Raw genomic sequence first — 22,708 nt, forward strand, 5'->3', positions numbered from 1 at the left:
ATAGCTTAATCTAACTCTGGTTTAGCCATATATTACATTACAATACATTTTTTCCCAACTCATTCTGAAGATTATCTTAGAGTCAAATCTTTCCTGTCTCTGGTGGTACACGTCTAAAACTTAGCTCAGGTCTACTTGGGAAGAAGGGTCCTCCACTACCAGTAGTGGGTTACTTAGAACAAATTAATTTCAGAATTCTCTGTTTCATAGCACTAACTGAAGTAGACCCTAATATTAGAATTGGAAAACGAAAGGCACAAAAAGTACCTGTGACATATTTTATTCCCACTTACATCCCCACTGCTAATCACAAAGACATTTTCTATCTATTCTTTTCTCAAGAAAGATCACTATCTTCTCCCTTCTCAAAGCAATCTCTACTTGCAATTACTTAATAGTGGTTAGCAATATCCTGGCAGCTTATAATTTCTACTGTTTGTCATTGATGCACACTGCTTTCTAAAATGATATTTATTGCCATAGAACAATCCACCTTGGACAGAAATCTGAAATGATATCAGTGACCTTACTGCTTTCCTTCCTTCCTCACTTTGCACCAGCCACAATAACTTCCTTGCTGTCCCCTAGAACATCCCAGGAACATTTAGGTCTTCCCTTTGTGAAATGTGAAATAAAACAGGGTCACCTATGCCAAGAATTTTAAAATGTACCCATGAGACCATTAAAGAAGTGAACCTTGCACATATCTTCACCAGGTGGAACCATGACCTTTTGAACTAGGCCAAACCACAAATACTCCAAGGACTCTGCAAGAACACCTGCAGCTTGTCACAGTAATGGACTTTTACCTCCCTTTAGTGATAGCCTTAGCACTTAATCATGTTTAGCCAAGACTAGCTTCAATTAAAATTCTTTGTAATGCAAACTTCCCTTCTTTATCTTTAAAAGCCCCTGACTTTTTTTTTTAACATCTTTATTGGAGTATAAATGCTTTACAATGGTGAGTTAGTCTCTTCATTATAACAAAGTGAAGCAGCTATACATATACATATATCCCCATATCTCCTCCCTCTTGTATCTGCCTTGCACTCTCCCTATCCAACCTTTCTAGGTGGTCACTAAGCACCGAGATGGACTCCCTACGCAATGTGGCTGCTTCCCACTAGCTATCTATTTTACATTTGATAGTGTATATATGTCTATGTCACTCTCTCACGTCGTCCCAGCTTACCCTTCCCCCTCCCCATGTCCTCAAGTCCATTCTCTACATCTGGGTTTTTATTCCTGCTCTGCCCCTAGGTTCTTCAGAATCTTTTTTTTTTAAGATTCCATATATATGTGTTAGCATACGGAATTTGTTTTTCTCTTTCTGACTTACTTCACTCTGTATGACAGTCTCTAGGTCCATCCACCTCACTGCAAATAACTCAATTTTGTTTCTTTCATCATTGAGTAATATTCTATTTTATATATGTGCCACATCTTCTTTATCCATTAATCTGTTGATGGACACTTAGGTTGCTTCCATATCCTGGCTATTGTAAATAGAGCTGCAATGAACATTTTGGTACATGACTCTTTTTGAATTATGGTTTTCTCAGGGTATATGCCCAGTAGTGAGATTGCTGGGTCGTATGGTAGTTCTATTTTTAGTTTTTTAAGGAACCTCCATACTGTTTTCCATAGTGGCTGTATCAATTTGCATTCCCACCAACAGTGCAAGAGGGTTCCCTTTTCTCCACACCCTCTTCAGCATTTATTGTTTCTAGAATTTTTTGAAGATGGCCATTCTGACTGGTGTGAGGTGATACCTCATTGTAGTTTTGATTTGTATTTCTCTAATGATTAGTGGTGTTGAATATCGTTTCATGTGTTTGTTGGCAATCTGTATATTGTCTTTGGAGAAATGTCTGTTTAGGTCTTCTGCCCATTTTTGGATTGGGTTGTTTGTTTTTTTGATATTGAGCTGTATGAGCTGCCTGTATATTTTGGAGATTAATCCTGTGTCAGTTGCTTCAATTGCAAATATTTTCTCCCATTCTGAGGGTTGTCTTTTCATCTTGTTTATGGTTTCCTTTGCTGTGCAAAAACTTTTAAGTTTCCTTAGGTCTAATTTGTTTATTTTTGTTTTCATTTCCATTTCTCTAGGTGGTAGGTCAAAAAGTATCTTGCTGTGATTTATGTCTTAGAGTGTTCTGCCTACGTTTTCCCCTAAGAGTTTTATAGTGTCTGGACTTACATTTAGGTCTTTAATCCATTTTGAGTTTAGTTTTGTATATGGTGTTCGGGAGTGTTCTAATTTCATTCTTTTACATGTAGCTGCCCAGTTTTCCCAGTACCACTATTGAAGAGGCTGTCTTTCCTACATTGTATATTCTTGCCTTCTTTATCAAAGTTAAGGTGACCATATGTGTGTGGGTTTATCTCTGGGTTTTCTATCCTGTTCCAGTGATCTATATATTTTTTTTTGTGCCACTACCATACTGTCTTGATTACTGTAGCTTTGTAGTATATTCTGAAGTCAGGGAGCCTGATTCCTCTAGCTCAGCTTTTCTTTCTCAAGATCACTTTGGTTATTTGTGGTCTTTTGTGTTTCCATACAAATTGTGATTTTTTTTGTTGTTCTAGTTCTGTGAAAAATGCCATTGGTAGTTTGATAAGGATTGCATTGAATCTGTAGATGGCTTTGGTTAGTATATTCATTTTCACAATGTTGATCCTTCCAATCCAGGAACATGGTATATCTCTCCATCTGTTTGTATCATTTGTAATTTCTTTCATCAGTGTCCTATAGTTTTCTGCACACAGGTCTTTTGTCTCCTCAGGTAGGTTTTCCTAGGTATTTTATTCTCTATTTTTGCAATGGTAAATGGGAGTGTTTCCTTAATTTCTCTTTCAGATTTTTCATCATTACTGTATTGGAATGCAAGGTATTTCTGTGCATTAATTTTATATCCTGCTAATTTACCACATTCACTGATTAGCTATAGTAGTTTTCTGGTAGCATCTTTAGGATTCTCTATGTATAGTATCATGTCATCCACAAACAGTCACCATTTTACTTCTTCTTTTCTAATTTGGATTCCATTTATTTCTTTTTCTTCTCTGATTGCTGTGGCTAAAACTTCCAAAACTATGTTGAATAATAGCGGTGAGAGTGGGCAACCTGGTCTTCTTCCTGATCTTAGTGGAAATGGTTTCCGTTTTTCACCATTGAGGACGATGTTGGCTGTGGGTTTGTCATATATGGCCTTTATTATGTTGATGTAATTTCCCTCTATGCCTACTTTCTGGAGGGTTTTTTTTTATCATAAATGGGTGTTGAATTTTGTCAAAAGCTTTTTCTGCATGTATTGAGATGGTCATATGGTTTTCCTCCTTCAATTTGTTAATATGGTTTATCACATTGATTGATTTGCGTATATTGAAGAATCCTTGCATTCCTAGGATAAACACCCCTTGATCATGGTGTATGACCCTTTTAATGTGCTGTTGGATTCTGTTTCCTAGTATTTTCTTGAGGATTTTTGCATTTATGTTCATCAGTGATATTGGTTTGTATTTTTCTTTTTTTGTGGTATCTTTGCCTGGTTTTGGTAACAGGGTGTTGGTGGCCTTGTAGAGTGAGTTTAGGAGTGTTTCTCCCTGGGCTATATTTTGGAAGATTTTGAGAAGGATAGATGTTAGCTCTTCTCTAAATGTTTGATAGAATTCACCTGTGAATCCATCTGGTCCTGGGTAAAAGCCCCTGACTTTTAATCCCTAGTGGGACACTCTTTGGATTGCTACCCATATTTGTGTGCCCTGCATTTCAATTCCTTAATTGCAAGTAAATGCTGTTTGCTTGATTATTGCCTCCTAGGTTTACGTAGGTTGACATACATGGTGTCAGAAACAGGACCTGAAGCGACCCCATTGCTTCATAATGGGTGTCTCCTGGAATTGGGTGCGGTAGCCATAGAGCCTTTTGTACTCACTGTTTTCTTAAAACTACCATCTCGACTGTGAGTCCTCCAGGCTCCAACCTCCTTTCTTTTGGCTGAGGTCTCAGTCACTGGCTTTCTTTGGCGTCAGGTTGGCAGTTATGCTGGGAGATGATTATTTCAAAGTGCCAGCTCATGGCTAGGCCACTGGAGGGGTTCTCCTACTACTGAATGCTCTTATTTCTTTGTGTGCTTCTTTAATTATGGGATTGTCCTCTTCTAAGTTCCACTCAGAGGGTTATTCTCCATTGGGGACCAGAGCTGGTTTTATGTTTAAAAACTATGTCTACCTTCATCTTGTAAACTTCTATCTTGATGTACTAATAACATAAAAGATGATTTAAATTTACAGTGGCCACAATGGGGCTCTCTGGAAGTCTCTAAACTTATTTTTCTGTGCAGTAAACTTGAAAACCGTGGCATTAAGCAAATTGAATAGGACAGTTACTTTAATTGGTACTTAGAGGCCTCTAAATGAGTACAGGACTTCAAAATCTCTTCCCTCCAAGATACAAATTCTAAACTTTCTGAAAAGATTGGTCAATTACAAAAGACTTATAATTCTTCTCTGTCCCTCCTTCCTGCTCCTCAAGTCTGTCCCCAATCTTTCCCTCTTTATCCTTCCCTTTTTAGCTCTTCCTTTATCCCAAGGACCCTGGGGCTCCCCTTGAACCTCCAGCCTCAACCTCTTCCATTTAACCAGTTCAAATTCATCCTTTTAAATTGAAGTCCAATAATGAAGGCACCCTTTTAAATGTAACGTACACACCTTGGACTAAGGCAGAATTGTGAGCTATAACCAAAGAATCTCCCAAGGTTACTGAGAATACTCACCATTTTGCAGAGGAAGTTAACATTGTATTTTCCTGATTGTATCAGTTAGTCCACAAGCTAGTGGGAGGAGGTCAGACTCAACATTGGATGACTAAAGATGGCTGGAGTCATCCTTTAGAGGATCTTTAATGAATCATGCCAGCTAACAAATCTAAAGCCTAAGAAAGAGAAAAAAAAAAAACCTTATATGAAGCCATCCCTTGGACCTTCCCAAAACCTATTGATTCGAATCAAATCCAAGCATGCATTCAAAGGACTGATGAACTTATGCATGATTATTACAACAGAGTTGAAATTGTTTTTAAGGAAAACTCTGGACTCACTTTAGTCACAGAGTCCACTAAGGTGGTCTTTAACCCCATATTCATAAATGTCCTAGATGAAGATCTCACAATTCTAGTAGAGTACAACTTAATTGAGAAACCAGAGCAGCTCCTGATTTGGTTAATCTGGTAAACCAATTGGCCTGGGCTATTCAAAATTCAAATAAACACAAGGCCACTAAAATAATGAATTTACAGCTTCAACAGCTATCAGCTTCCTCCCAGAAGCTTCAACAAACTAAATCAAAGCCTTCAAACTCTAAAAATGCTTTCCATTTTTGTGAGAAACCTGGTCATTAGAAAAAGGAGTGCCTTAAACTAAAACACTTTAAAAATTCTCCCATGTTAAGCCTTCAGATAATGTTATGTACTGAGGCTGCTCCAAGGACAAACAGGGTGTTTTTCTGATCCTTTCCATTAATCATCTGGGTGAAACATTCTTCATGATTGGAAATGAGGTTATTACCATCTTAATTGGTACTGGAGCCACACTTTCCATGCTCAACCACACCACTTTCAAACAACCATTTCCTCAGAGTACTGAGAAAATTCAAATGGTGGGAGTATCTAATAAACCTTTTATAGCTTAAGAGTCCCTTCTCTTACCTTTCCAATTTGGCCCCTGCCAGAATAGCCATTCCTTCTTTTTTTTTTTTTTTTTTTTTTTTTAAGATTTGATGAAAGTTCATAATAATGCAGTTGACAAGAAAATTAGTTATTTCTGAGATATACATTTTAAAGTAATAACTAGGATTATTACTTATAACATTATACCAGAACATATAAGATTTTTAGACATTTCCTGTATTGTCTGAAACATTTATATTAACATATTTCCATACATATTTCCATACAAATACAAATATAAGATTTTTAGAAATTTCATGTAATGTCTGAAACATTTATATTAACATATTTCCATACATATTTCCATACAAATACAAATATAAGATTTTTAGAAATTTCATGTAATGTCTGAAACATTTATATTAACATATTTCCATACATATTTCCATACAAATACAAATATAAGATTTTTAGAAATTTCATGTAATGTCTGAAACATTTATATTAACATATTTCCATACATTTTTCCATACAAATGCAAATATAAGATTTTTAGAAATTTCATGTAATGTCTGAAACATTTATATTAACATATTTCCATACAAATAACCCAATGAAAGTTTAGTATTAGTTGTTTTGTTTGTTTTTTTATACTGCAGGTTCTTATTAGGCATCAGTTTTATACACATCAGTGTATACATGTCAATCCCAATCACCCAATTCAGCACATCACCATCCCCACCTCATTGCAGTTTTCCCCCCTTGGTGTCCATATGTCCATTCTCTACATCTGTGTCTCAACTTCTGCCCTGCAAACTGGCTCATCTGTACCATTTTTCTACGTTCCACATACATGCATTAACATACGATATTTGTTTTTCTCTTTCTGACTTACTTCACTCTGTATGACAGTCTCTAGATCCATCCACTTCTCAACAAATGACTCAATTTCGTTCCTTTTTATGGCTGAATAATATTCCATCGTATATATGTACCACAACTTCTTTATCCATTCGTCTGTTGATGGGCATTTAGGTTGCTTCCATGACCTGGCTATTGTAAATAGTGCTGCAATGAACATTCGGGTGCACGTGTCTTTTTGAATTACGGTTTTCTCTGGGTATATGCCCAGTAGTGGGATTGCTGGGTCATATGGTAATTCTATTTTTAGTTTTTTAAGGAACCTCCATATTGTTCTCCATAGTGGCTGTATCAATTTACATTCCCACCAACAGTGCAAGAGGGTTCCCTTTTCTCCACACCCTCTCCAGCATTTGTTGTTTGTAGATTTTCTGATGATGCCCATTCTAACAGGAGTGAGGTGATACCTCATTGTAGTTTTGATTTGCATTTCTCTAATAATTAGTGATGTTGAGCATCTTTTCATGTGCTTCGTGGCCGTCTGTATGTCTTCTTTGGAGAAATGTCTATTTAGGTCTTCTGCCCATTTTTGGATTGGGGTGTTTGTTTCTTTGATATTGAGCTGAATGAGCTGTTTATATATTTTGGAGATTAATCCTTTGTCCGTTGATTCATTTGCAAATATTTTCTCCCATTCTGAGGGTTGTCTTTTCGTCTTGTTTATGGTTTCCTTTGCTGTGCAAAAGCTTTGAAGTTTCATTAGGTCCCACTTGTTTATTTTTGTTTTTATTTCCATTACTCTAGGAGGTGGATTGAAAAAGATCTTGCTGTGATTTATGTCAAAGAGTGTTCTTCCTATGTTTTCCTCTAAGAGTTTTATAGTGTCCAGTCTTATATTTAGGTCTCTAATCCATTTTGAGTTTATTTTTGTGTATGGTGTTAGGGAGTATTCTAATTTCATTCTTTTACATGTGGCTGTCCAGTTTTCCCAGCACCACTTATTGAAGAGACTGTCTTTTCTCCATTGTATATCTTTGCCTCCTTTGTCATAGATTAGTTGACCATAGGTGCGTGGGTTAATCTCTGGGCTTTCTATCTTGTTCCATTGATCTATGTTTCTGTTTTTGTGCCAGTACCATATTGTCTTGATTACTGTAGCTTTGTAGTATAGTCTGAAGTCAGGGAGTCTGATTCCTCCAGCTCCATTTTTTTGCCTCAAGACTGCTTTGGCTATTCGGGGTCTTTTGTGTCTCCATACAAATTTTAAGATGATTTGTTCTAGCTCCGTAAAAAATGCCATTGGTAATTTGATAGGGATTGCATTGAATCTGTAGATTGCTTTGGGTAGTATACTCATTTTCACAATGTTGATTCTTCCAATCCAAGAACATGGTATATCTCTCCATCTGTTGGTATCATCTTTAATTTCTTTCATCCGTGTCTTATAGTTTTCTGCATACAGGTCTTTTGTCTCCCTAGGTAGGTTTATTCCTAGGTATTTTATTCTTTTTGTTGCAATGGTAAATGGGAGTGTTTCCATAATTTCTCTTTCAGATTTTTCATCATTAGTGTATAGGAATGCAAGAGATTTCTGTGCATTAATTTTGTAACCTGCAACTTTACCATATTCATTAATTAGCTCTAGCAGTTTTCTGGTGGCCGTTTTAGGATTCTCTATGTATAGTATCATGTCATCCGCAAACAGTGACAGTTTTACTTCTTCTTTTCCAATTTGTATTCCTTTTATTTCTTTTTCTTCTCTGATTGCCGTGGCTAGGACTTCCAGAACTATGTTGAATAATAGTGGTGAGAGTGGACATCCTTGTCTCGTTCCTGATCTTAGAGGAAATGCTTTCAGTTTTTCACCATTGAGAATGATGTTTGCTGTGGGTTTGTCATATATGGCCTTTATTATGTTGAGGTAGGTTCCCTCTATGCCCACTTTCTGGAGAGTTTTTATCAGAAATGGGTGTTGAATTTTGTCAAAAGCTTTTTCTGCATCTATTGAGATGATCATATGGTTTTTATTCTTCAATTTGTTAATATGGTGTATCACATTGATTGATTTGCGTATATTGAAGAATCCTTGCATCCCTGGGATAAATCCCACTTGATCGTGGTGTATGATCCTTTTAATGTGTTGTTGGATTCTGTTTGCTAGTATTTTGTTGAGGATTTTTGCATCTATATTCATCAGTGATATTGGTCTGTAATTTTCTTTTTTTGTAGTGTCTTTGTCTGGTTTTGGTATCAGGGTGATGGTGGCCTCATAGAATGAGTTTGGGAGAGTTCCTTCCTCTGCAATTTTTTGGAAGAGTTTGAGAAGGATGGGTGTTAGCTCTTCTCTAAATGTTTGATAGAATTCACCTGTGAAGCCATCTGGTCCTGGACTTTTGTTTGTTGGAAGATTTTTAATCACAGTTTCAATTTCATTACTTGTGATTGGTCTGTTGATATTTTCTGTTTCTTCCTGATTCAGTCTTGGAAGGTTATACCTTTCTAAGAATTTGTCCATTTCTTCCAGGTTGTCCATTTTATTGGCATAAAGTTGCTTGTAGTAGTCTCTTAGGATGTTTTGTATTTCTGCGGTGTCTGTTGTAACTTCTCCTTTTTCATTTCTGATTTTATTGATTTGAGTCCTCTCCCTCTTTTTCTTGATGAGTCTGGCTAATGGCTTATCAATTTTGTTTATCTTCTCAAAGAACCAACTTTTAGTTTTATTGATCTTTGCTATTGTTTTCTTTGTTTCTATTTCATTTATTTCTGCTCTGATCTTTATGATTTCTTTCCTTCTGCTAACTTTGGGTTTTGTTTGTTCTTCTTTCTCTAGTTTCTTTAGGTGTAAAGTTAGATTGTTTACTTGAGATTTTTCTTGTTTCTTTAGGTAGGCTTGTATAGCTATAAACTTCCCTCTTAGAACCGCTTTTGCTGCATCCCATAGGTTGTGGGTCGTCGTGTTTTCATTGTCATTTGTCTCTAGGTATTTTTTTATTTCCTGTTTGATTTCTTCAGTGATCTCTTGGTTATTTAGTAACGTATTGTTTAGCCTCCATGTGTTTGTCTTTTTTACGTTTTTTCCCCTGTAATTCATTTCTAATCTCATAGCGTTGTGGTCAGAAAAGATGCTTGATATGATTTCAATTTTCTTAAATTTACTGAGGCTTGATTTGTGACCCAAGATGTGATCTATCCTGGAGAATGTTCCGTGTGCACTTGAGAAGAACGTGTAATCTGCCGTTTTTGGATGGAATGTCCTATATATATCAATTAAATCTATCTGGTCTATTGTGTCATTTAAAGCTTCTGTTTCCTTATTTATTTTCATTTTGGATGATCTGTCCATTGGTGTAAGTGAGGTGTTAAAGTCCCCCACTATTATTGTGTTACTGTCAATTTCCTCTTTTATAGCTGTTAGCAGTTGCCTCATGTATTGAGGTGCTCCTATGTTGGGTGCATATATATTTATAATTGTTATATCTTCTTCTTGGATTGATCCCTGGATCATTATGTAGTGTCCTTCCTTGTCTCTTGTAACATTCTTTATTTTAAAGTCTATTTTATCTGATATGAGTATAGCTACTCCAGCTTTCTTTTGATTTCCATTTGCATGGAATATCTTTTTCCATCCCCTCACTTTCAGTCTGTATGTGTCCCTAGGTCTGAAGTGGGTCTCTTGTAGACAGCATATATATGGGTCTTGTTTTTGTATCCATTCAGCCAGTCTATGTCTTTTGGTTGGGGCATTTAATCCATTCACGTTTAAGGTAATTATCGATATGTATGTTCCTATGACCATTTTCTTAATTGTTTTGGGTTTGTTTTTGTAGGTCCTTTTCTTCTCTTGTGTTTCCCACTTAGAGAAGTTCCTTTAGCATTTGTTGTAGAGCTGGTTTGGTGGTGCTGAATTCTCTTAGCTTTTGCTTGTCTGTAAAGCTTTTGATTTCTCCATCAAATCTAAATGAGATCCTTGCTGGGTAGAGTAATCTTGGTTGTAGGTTCTTCCCTTTCATCACTTTAAGTATTTCATGCCACTCCCTTCTGGCTTGCAGAGTTTCTGCTGAGAAATCAGCTGTTAACCTTATGGGGGTTCCCTTGTATGTTATTTGTCGTTTTTCCCTTGCTGCTTTCAATAATTTTTCTTTGTCTTTAATTTTTGCCACTTTGATTACTATGTGTCTCGGCGTGTTTCTCCTTGGGTTTATTCTGTATGGGACTCTCTGCGCTTCCTGGACTTGGGTGGCTATTTCCTTTCCCATGTTAGGGAAGTTTTCGATTATAATCTCTTCAAATATTTTCTCTGGTCCTTTCTCTCTCTCTTCTCCTTCTGGGACCCCTATAATGCGAATGTTGTTGCGTTTAATGTTGTCCCAGAGGTCTCTTAGGCTGTCTTCATTTCTTTTTATTCTTTTTTCTTTAGTCTGTTCCGCAGCAGTGAATTCCACCATTCTGTCTTCCAGGTCACTTATCCGTTCTTCTGCCTCAGTTATTCTGCTATTGATTCCTTCTAGTGTAGTTTTCATTTCAGTTATTGTATTGGTCATCTCTGTTTGTTTGTTCTTTAATTCTTCTAGGTCTTTGTTAATCATTTCTTGCATCTTCTCAATCTTTGCCTCCATTCTTATTCCGAGGTCCTGGATCATCTTCACTATCATTATTCTGAATTCTTTTTCTGGAAGGTTGCCTATCTCCACTTCATTTAGTTGTTTTTCTGGGGTTTTTTCTTGTTCCTTCATCTGGTACATAGCCCTCTGCCTTTTCATCTTCTCTGTCTTTCTGTAACTGTGGGTTTTGGTCCACAGGCTGCAGGATTGTAGTTTTTCTTGCTTCTGTTGTCTGCCCTCTGGTGGTTGAGGCTATCTAAGAGGCTTGATGGGAGGCTCTGGTGGTGGGTAGAGCTGACTGTTGCTGTGGCGGTCAGAACTCAGTAAAACCTTAATCCACTTGACTGTTGATGGGTGGGGCTGGGTTTCCTCCCTGTTGCTGTGGCGATCAGAGCCCAGTAAAACCTTAATCCACTTGACTGTTGATGGGTGGGGCTGGGTTCCCTCCCTGTTGGTTGTTTTGCCTGAGGCAACCCAACACTGGAGCCTACCCGTGCTCTTTGGTGGGGTTAATGGCAGACTCTGGGAGGGCTCACGCCAAGGAGAACTTCCCAGGACCTCTGCTGCCAGTGTCCTTATCCCCACGGTGAAACAGAGCCACCACTCGCCTCTGCAGGAGACCCCCCAACACCAGCAGGTACGTCTGGTTCAGTCTCCCCCAGGGTCACTGCTCCTTCCCCTGGGTCCCGATGCACACATTACTTTGTGTGTGCCCTCCAAGAGTGGGGTCTCTGTTTCCCCCAGTCCTGTCACAGTCCTGCAATCAATTCCCACTAGACTTCAAAGTCTGATTCTCTAGGAATTCCTCCTCCCTTTGCCGGACCCCCAGGTTGGGGAGCCTGAGGTGGGGCTCAGAACCTTCACTCCAGTGGGTGGACTTCTGTGGTATAAGTGTTCGCCAGTCTGTGAGTCACCCACCCAGCAGTTATGGGATTTGATTTTACTCTGATTGCGCCCCTCCTACCGGCTCACTGTGGTTTCTCCTCTGTCCTTGGACGTGGGGTGTCCTCCTTGGTGAAGTCCAGGGTCTTCCTGTCAATGATTGTCCAGCAGCCAGTTGTGATTCTGGTGCTCTCGCAAGAGGGAGTGAGAGCACGTCCTTCTACTCCGCCATCTTGGTTAATCTCCCGCCATTCCTTCTTATTGGTCAATTCTGCTCCTGTCAACTTACTGGGATGAAACTTTTTAGGAAAAAAAAAAAAAAAAAAAATATATATATATATATATATATATATATATATATATATATATACATACACACATACATACATACATACGTATATCACGCTGCCACTGCTTTTTTCAAAAGGGGGAAATTATCCTTAAAATTAATTTAACCCCCTCAACAACTGATGGCATTCCAAGCTCCTCAACCCTATTAGAAGGTTTTGCACTTAGGACTAGCTTGGAAGCTTGGAAGATAACATAAATGTAAAACACCTCAGAGAAGTCCCTGAGAAACTCTGGGCAATGTCCACAATTGACATTGGGTGGATTCATTCATCTCTCCCAATTGGAATTCAAATTGACCTTGGTATGCCTTTCCTAAAGTTAAAAAACATCCTTTAAAACCTGAGGCCTTAGCAGGAATTAAAACAATCATAGAGGAATATAAGACACAAAACCTCATAGTTTCTTCCACTAGTCCTTGTGATACACTCATTCTCTCTATTAAGAAACCTCATGGAAGAGGATGGATATTTGTCCAAGATTTGAGGACTATTAAAAACAGTTTCATCCCTTGTCATCCAGTTGTCCTTAATCCTCATACTCCTTTATGGTAATACCAATAGAGAATAAATTTTTTCTCTGCAATAGACCTCTGTAGCACCCTTTTCACAGATCCTAATAGCAGATTTAGCAGATGTCATTTTTCCACATGGGTCGATCCTCTTACAATATGTTGATGAACTTCTCTGCTCGTCTTCCAAGGAAGCAAATGAGCAAGATAGATAGCATCCATCTCCTCAAGCTGTTAACAACTAAAGGTCAGAAAGTCTCTAAATAGAAATTACAACTTATTCAAATGAAGGTCAAATACCAAGGACACCTGATCTTAGATCAAAGACTCCTTTTAGACCCTAATAAGATACAAAATGTCTCAAATTTCCCTTGGCCAAAGACCAAAAAAAAAAAAAAAAAAAAAAAAACTTTGAGGATTTTGGGGTCTGGCCAGGTACTGTAAGAACTGGATACCTAAATTTTCCTTAATTGCCTAGCCTCTTTATACTTTGCTCAAAGCTGAAAGACCAGATCCCTTAGATTGGAAAGAAAATACCTTTATGACTTTCTAGAAACTGAAAAGTGGACTTCTCAGTTCCCCTGCTTTACGACATCCTAATAATCAGCTTGGCTTTTTCCTCTTAGTGTGCAAAAGGAAGGAGAAGGCCTTAGGAGTGCTTACTCAAAGGAAAAGAGGTCAACACTGCTTCCTTGTCTATTATACTCAACAATCAGACCCTGTAGCCTGAGGTCTTCCCCCATGAATGAAAGCTATTTTAGCAGCAGCAGTCCTTACAAAGTCAACTGAGGAAATAATTATGGCTCTCCACTCATCATTCATGTTCCCCATTCAGTAGAAGCCTTGCTCGATTCTCATCCTACTCAACATCTTTCTGTAAGCTGTCTTACCTCTTCTGAAATGTTACTAACTTCTCCGCATATACCCTTTCCCACTGCAACAACCTCAACCCTGCAAAGCCTTCGCCATTTACCTGCTGATGAAACATCTCATGACTGTTTGTCCCTCACTGATCTCATATTAATTTCTAGAGCTGAATTACAATAAACCTCTATCGCTAATGCTGAGATTTCATGGTTTACTGAGGTTTTTTATTTGAAAAGTGGCAAAGGAAAACACTGATCAGATATACAATCACCTCCTCCTTTGAAATAATTTAGGCAGCTCTGCTGAACCACTACTTCAGCCCAACAGGCAGAACTCCATTCTTTAACTAGAGCTTGCATCATAGCAGAAGGTAAAACTGCAAATATCTATACAGATAGCTGCTATGCCTTTGGGGTAGTTCATGACTTTGGCATACTTTGGAAACAAAGAGGATTCTTGACCGCAGGAGGAAACCAGATTAAGAATGAAAATTGGGTCAATAAGTCATTGGAATTGGTCCAATTTCCATCTGCTCTAGTCATCATCAAGGTGCATGGGTATTCAAAATTAAATTCAGATGAAATCAAAGGAAACAATTTGGTTGATAAGGACAGCTGCCTTATGAGCCACCGAACCTGAAACTCTTACAGCAAATTTTGATTGTATTCTAAAAGAGGATCTAATGAAAATGTTCAAAGATGTCCAATTTTAAGGCACTGCATAAAGAAAAGTTTTGTTGGGATGATAATGGGTGTATTTTAGCCCATTAAATAATGGTATGGCCCAAATAGAAGACATGTCTTGCCAGAGTCCACAAAAAATTTCTGATGAAAATGACTCCTCAGATGACCCACTGGGCAGCAAATAAATTTGTAAATTTCATGAAACAATATTGGCAGGAAAATATTTCTAAGGCCGCCAAGGAGGCACAATTAACTTGTGCTGAATGTCCTAAATACAACCCAGGGAAAACTATCTAAACTTCCCCTGGACATTTTGACTTCCTAGTTTAAAGGGCCTTTAGACGTATGGCAAATGGATTTTATCCAGTTGCCTCCTTCCCAAGGCTATAAATTAGTTTTTGTTATGGTTTGCATGTTTTATCATTGGATTGAAGCATTCCCTTGCCAACATGTTACCACTTTGGCAGTTGCAAAATATTATTTAAAAAATCATACCCACCTGGGATGTGCCCTCAGAACTGCATAGTGACTGGGGAACACATTTTACTGACCATGTTACAAAATAGGTTTGTGAGGGTTGGACTATTCTACAAAATTTTCATTGTGCTTATCACCCTCAGTCCTCTGGACTGTTGGAAAAAAATAATAGTATTATTAATACTCAATTCGTAAAAGTTATGGAGACCTTGAAATTAGTTTGTCCTGAGGCACTTCCTCTGGTCCTTCTGAATTTAAGAGCTACCATGTTTGAGAAACACAAGCTATCACCATTTGAAATTATTACTGACTGATTTATGCATTTGGCTTCCTCTGCTCCTGATATTCTACTAACTATAGGAGACATGCTTCAGTATTGCAAAGGACCAATTAGAATGTTGCATAAAAACCATACCCTGGTAGAACAGCCTTTCCACTGTTGTGCTCCTGGGAGATGAAGACAACAAACTTCAAAATCTACAACCAGGTGATTTTGTCTGCTGAAAATGACATTTTCAAAAAGAATCTTTACAACATATTTGGAAAGGACCATATCAGGTACTCTTTTCTCAAATTAAAATGTAGTTTATGTACAGTATCATATCAGCTACTCTTTACTAATCCTTCTGTTGCAAAGCTTAAAGTGTTTATTCTTGAATTCATGTTTCTCATTTAAAGAATGCCCTAATACCCAATTGAACTTCTTAATGGACTACAGACTTAAAATTAAAATGAACTAAGAAGTGAAGCAGAGAGCATCTGATGCTGACAACTTTCTCGAGACTCAGGACCAGGTCAGTATATATATACATACCACGCTAACCTCATTACTGATCCTTTTCATAATAGATCTGCTCTATTGCACTGATGCATTTACTGAGTTTAATACAACAGTCTTGCTAGGGAAGGTCCACTCATTTGACTGGTGGTTTCAGAATATCACTTAATGATTTCCTTTTATTATGTACAAGATGGTGATGAGTCAGCATTTTATTGAAATACATTTAATCTTAACTCAAAATTTTACATTTCCTGAGGGTACTTCTTTTGGCAAATGTAAAGATAATGTTCTAGTAAACTATTCACAAACTGTAGCACCTGGGAGAAATCTGTCTGAGTGCTGGATATGTCTCCAAAGGCCACAGTCATCCAGATCTAAGGAGCCCCTAGTTACCCCCATCACCAATTTCTTCTTGGTTCCCAATATTATGGTAAATTTTAGGCACCCAGCCCTTAAAACTACCCTACATAGTAAAACTGTTTGATTTGGTAGCTCCACCTTGCTTTTGGTTGACACCACCACAGAACGTTTCTCTAAAACCCTACTCCTCTAACATTCCAAGCATCTGGGTCTTCCCACTTTTTCCTTTGCCTCCTGCATGAAGGAAGTGGTTGACAAAAAACTGTAAGAAATGAGATCTAACCCATCTATGTCAAGCTTTTTGTTGCACCAGGACCAGATGATTGTCAGCTGGCAACTTAATAGCCTGTAATGGCTGTACTGATCCTTGGCCATAATTTCATACCTATCAATGAAACTGTGAATAACCACACTCTTGGCAGGATACTATGTGTTTCTTTCAGGTACCCTTTTGTATGTGTTACAGAGGGAACTGTGGGCTTATGAATGTCTAGACCTTGCATATGACAGGACAATGCTTTTGGGGATACCATAGCATTCCATTTCAAGTTTTTGTTAAAGAAAAAATTCTAGCTGCAATCTTATAGGCCTAGGGGAAAATTGGTGGCTCCCTTTTTACACCCTATCTATTCTCCATTGCTTATCATTGCCAAAGGATTTGTTCCTTACATTGGTGAAATCCATAAGGACCTGTTGATAAAGAATTTAGCTCTAACCATCACTAAAGTAGCAAATTCTACCACTTGAGACTTGGGTCAACAAGAACAATCCCTGGATTACCTAGAGAGAGTCATACTAGATAATTGAATAGTGCTCAGTTATCTCCTTACACAACTGTGTGGTATCTGTGCCATAGCCAACACCTGCTGCACCTGGAGCAACACTTCTGGTGAAATTGCATTAGAACACATGAAGAAAGAAACATTGCCCAAGACCTTTTTGTACCAATGTTTTGGATGGCACCCTCTGGTCCCCTATTGATGTTTTCAGCTGGCTTCCTTCCATAGGGACTTAGATAAGGATTACAAATATTGTTCATGAATGTTATTGGAATTTTGCTTTGTGTGCTCGTACTTAAACTTTTCATGGTACTCCTCACTCTGATCTACTCTAAAACTTCTAGAAACACCAAGATTAACAGATTCAAATGATAGATAAAGCTTATTCAACTGAACTTTCAGGTAAATAGATGAAGTTCCTGGATGAGGAAACTACCTGAGTCATTACCTGAATGCCTCATTGTTCCTCAAATGTGGCCTAACCTGTATGACACAGACTTCTTGAAATAACCATTAGAGATTTAAAATTTCCCCAGCTGTGGGTTGCAACTTTCTGGGACCGGTTCATCTCAGTAATGTGGGACATGAATTTCTGGGACAAATCCTTCCCAGCGATGTTAGACAAAGTTAATCTATAAGTTGATCAGGGATATTTTCAGAGAAAGATCTTGATCAAAATGGGGAAATGTAAAATGTGGAAATATTAATAAAATGAAGTCACCTATTTCAAGAGGTTTTAAAATCGAGCCAGGAGGCCATTAAAAAGGTGAACCTTACACAGGTCCTCACCGGGTAAAACCATGAACTTTTGAATGGAGCCAAACCACAAATATCCCAAGAACTCTGCAAGGACACCTGCAACTTGTCACAGTAATGGACTTTTACTTCCCTCTAGTGATAGCCTTAGCTCTTAATCATGGTTAGCCAAGACTAGCTTCTGCTTCCAACTCCAATTAAAAATCTTTGTAATGCAAACTTCTCTTCATTGTCTTTAAAAGCCCCCGACTTTTACACCTCAGTGGGACCCTGTTTGGATTGCTACCCACATCTGTATGCCCCAAATTATAATTCTTTGGTTTCAAGTAAATGTTCTTTGCTTGATTATTGCCTCCTAGGTTTATTTAGGTTGACATATGCCTTATTTTTCTTCTTAGTACTTATCACCATCTGTCACCCTATAGATTTTACTTATTCATTTATTGTCTGCATCCTCCCACTATTTTTAATTTAGCAAACACCTATATTGCTCCTTATGTTCTTTATTTCACAAATATTTACTCTTTAATTATTATAATCATTGTGGAAGGTAGGTACTATTAATGTATCTAATTTGCTCTTTCTTTTCTTCACTTCTATTTCATTTATTTCTGCTCTGATCTTTATGATTTCATTCCTTCTACTAACTAAAAGCTGATTCATTGAAAGGCTAAACAAACTTGAAAAACCTTTAGCCAGACTCATTAAGAAAAAAAGGGAGAGGGCTCAAATCAATAAAATTAGAAATGAAAAACTAGACGTTACAAAAGACACCACAGAAATACAAAGGATCATAAGAGACTACTGCAAGCAACTATATGCCAATAAAATGGAAAACCTGGAAGAAATGGACAAATTATTAGAAAGGTGCAATCTCCCAAGACTGAACCAGGAAGAAATAGAAAATATGAACAGACCAATCACAAGTATGGAAATTGAAACTGTGATTTTAAAAATCCCAACAGACAAAAGTTGAGAACCAGATGGCTTCACAGGCAAATTCTGTCGAACATTTAGTAAAGAGTTAACACCTATCTTTCTGAAACTATTCCAAAACATTGCAGAGGAAGGAACACTCCTAATCCTACTCTATGAGGCAAACATCATCCTGATACCAAAACCAGACAAAAATACCACACAAAAAAAGAAAATTCCAGGCCAATATCACTGATGAATATAGATGCAAAAATCCTCAAGAAAATACCAGCAATCAAATCCAACAACGCATTAAAAGGATCATACACCATGATCAAGTGGGATTTAACCCAGGACTGCAAGGATTTTGCAATACCTTCAAGTCAATCAGTGTGATACACCATATTAACAAATTGAAGAATAACAACCATATGATCATTTTAATAGATGCAGAAAAAGCTTTTGACAAAATTCAACACCCATTTATCATAAACAAAAAAAAAATCTCCAGAAAATGGGCATAGAGGGAACATACCTCAACATAATGAAGGCCATATATGACAAACCTACAGCTAACATCAAACTCAACAGTGAAAGGCTGAAAGCATTTCCTTTAAGAACAGGAACAAGACATGGATGTCCACTTTTGCCACTTTTATGCAACATAGTTTTGGAAGTCCTAATCACAGCAATCAGAGAAGAAAATGAAATAGAAGAAATCCAAATTGGAAAAGAAGTAAAACTTCACTGTTTGCAGATGGCATGATAATATACATAGATAATTCTAAAGATGCTACCAGAAATCTACTAGAGCTCATCAATGAATTTGGTAAAGTTACAGGATACAAAATCCATACACAGAAATCTGTTGCACTTCTATACAGTAACAATGAAGGATCAGAAAGAGAAATTAAAGAAACAATCACATTTACCATTGCATCAAAAAGAATAAAATACCTAGGAATAAACCTACCTGTGGAGACAAAAGATCTCTACTCCAAATATGATCGTTACCATATAATCCAGCAATCTCACTCCTGGGCATATATCCAGAGAAAACCATGGTTTGAAAGGATACATGCACCTCAATGTTCACTGCAGCACTGTTTACAATGGCCAAGACATGGAAACAATCTAAATGTCAATCGACAGAGGAATGGATAAAGAAGATGTGGTATATATATATACAATGGAATATTACTCAGCAATTAAAAAGAATGAAATAATGCCATTTGCAACAACATGGATGGACCTGGAAATTATCATACTAAATGAAATAAGTCAGAGAGAGAAAGACAAATATCATATGATATCGCTTATATGTGGAATCTAAAAAAAATGATACAAATGAAATTATTTACAAAATGGAAACAGACTCACAGACTTAGAGAACGAAGTTTCGGTTACTGGGGGAAGTGTGGTGGGGAGGGATATATTGGGAGTTTGGGATTGACACGTACACACTACTCTATTTAAAATAAATAACCAACAAGGACCTACTGTGTAGCACAGGGAACTCTGCTCAATATTCTATGATAACCTAAATGTGAAAAGAATTTGAAAAAGAATAGACACATATATGTAAATAAATAAATAAATAAGTAAAATGTAAAGAAATAAATAAATCTTCCTCAAAAAATAGATATTTAATTTGCAGATGAGGAAAATATCCATAAATAGATTAATTAACTTGAACAGGACCATACACATATTAAGTGGTAGAGTTGGGATTAAAATGCAGATGATTTGGCCCCATAGTACATGCCCTTAAATAATATAATATACTTAAAATATAAGCCCTGTGAAGGCAGAATTTTTTTTTTAATCATTTTGTTTAGTAGAGTATTCCCCGTAGTGAGAAGAGTGTCTGGTTCATTGTAGAGTCTCAATAAATATTTGTTAAATAGATTAATGTATTAGTTTGAGGGTTAGGAGATAAGCAACTGTTTCTTTATACACCCTGGAGTTTTTCTTGGTAGCTTGAAAGATGGTATTTATCAGCTACTTCATGGAATTTATCAAGTACTAACAGAGAGAGGTTCATTGATAGGGACTGACGCTTTGGAAATATTCAGTGAGTTGCACAACAGCATAGTGTTTTTCAGTGCTCATCAAAGTGTGTGATGAGGTTCTTAAGAGGGCCCCTAGAGTTGTGAAAGGAAGTATATAGAGAGTGATGTGAGGTTATGGTTCTGAGCCCACAAATTCTTCTGCAAACAAATATTTCTGCTTGTATTTTTTTTTTTTATCTTTGGATTTTGCTAAGGATTTTATTTGAACAAAGAAATAAAAATTTTTGAAGACTACTTTTACAGTGGAAAGAACACTGCCTGGAGTCAGAAGACCTGGGATCCAGTTTTGTGTCCTCTCACTTACAGGCTATGACTCTTTCCCCGCCTTCTTCAATGGGTTACTGTGAAAATCAAACAAGATGATTCAAACAAATATATTTTGGTATGCACTGGACTGGCTCTACTGTGGGAAGAATAGGTGGTCCCCTATCTAGTGGAGTTAGGGAACCCCTAATAGCCCATCCTGCCACTAAACAAAATATTTTCCCATTAGCCTTCCACAATGCCCGTAATTCTCAACATCCAATTTAGTACTTTTGACTGAGTTCTTCAAAATGCTCATGATAATATATTACAAGTGAGAAATTAATCAACCACCACAAATTAACACCCTAGTATAGAATCATTTATCAGATTAGCAAATCATATTCCCCAACAGAAAGTTCCTAAAGAAATGAGAACTTGGAATGGCAAATATCAAGGAGAGAGAAGAGGAAAGAAGGGCTTTGAGGGAGCAAAAATAATAATCCTTCATATTATTTAATTATTTACAGTTTCCAAGTAATTTTCACATCTTCCATCTATTTTATATTGACAAGTATACAGAGTAGATATATTTATGCCAACTTTACAGATAATGAAATTGAGGCTCAGGAAAATCAATCTGACCTGTACCAAGCTACACATTTACCTTGAAATGTCCTCTCTCTAATGCATATATGACTCACAACTCATTTTTGCCAATCCATCTCAGTTTATACTTTTCCTCTAAAGAACATTCTTTAGTCCCTATAGACTTGATAAGACACTCTCTTCCAGAACATAGCCAAGTGAAATGTTATTGTGATTTCCTGTTCACTTGATTGTTTATACTACTAGATTTTCGGCAGGCTTGATGGAAGAAAACCTGTGTATCTTGCTCACTGTTGTTTTCTCTGTGCCTAAATTAAGGCCTGGCACATATATAGTACTTGTTCAGCAGATATTTACTGAATAAATAAATGGTTGATAAATATTCACAAGCAATAGTCTATGCTATTGAGTGGAAGTTAGGCCCTGGCAGACCTTGGCAACCATTCAAAAAGGAATAAGTGATCTTTGGATAAAACTATTTCAAATCCTACAATTTGTCCAAAGGTAATGCCATATTCCTTTTCTAAAGGCCAACTTTCATATTCTTTCTAAAGAACTCCAATTTAAAAAAATCACTTATATTTCATACTTGTCACAACTAAAATCAAGTAGATTGATGTTGTATGGTAGCTCAGTTTCAGAAATCATTTTGTTTTTGTGTTTTCTTCCACTGCTCTTTTTCATATAGGGACTAGCTTTTATTTCAATTTTTGCAAATGTGTGATATTAGTAAAAATTAATTTACTCAGTTAATAGACTTAGAATCAACTCAGACAGATAAAATGTACCTCGAATACATTCTTGATTTCTTTATTAAAACTCAATGTTTTAAAGTTTAATACAAATTTAAATCTACCCTATCACTATCCTATTGATCAGCAGATATATTTATTTTTTATTATTTAAAAATTTTTATTGGAGTATAGTTGCTTTCCAATGTTGTGTTAGTTCCTACTGTACAGCAAAGTGAGTTACATGTATACATATATTCTCTTTATTTGGACTTCTTTCCCATTTTTTTCACCGCAGAGCATTGAGTAGAGTTCCATATGCTTTACAGTATGTTTTCATTAGTTATCAATTTTATACATAGTATAAATAGTGTATATATGTTAATCCCCATTTCCCAATTCATCCCAACCCCCCCTTTCCCCTTGATACCCATACGTTTGTTCTCTACATCTGTGTCTCTATTTCTGCTTTGCAAATAAGATCATCTATAACATTTTTTTAGATTCCACATATGTGCATTAATATACGATATTTGTTTTTCTCTTTCTGACTTACTTCACTCT

Source organism: Balaenoptera acutorostrata, chromosome X (genome assembly GCF_949987535.1).
Source record: "Balaenoptera acutorostrata chromosome X, mBalAcu1.1, whole genome shotgun sequence".
Taxonomy (NCBI): Eukaryota; Metazoa; Chordata; class Mammalia; order Artiodactyla; family Balaenopteridae; genus Balaenoptera; species Balaenoptera acutorostrata.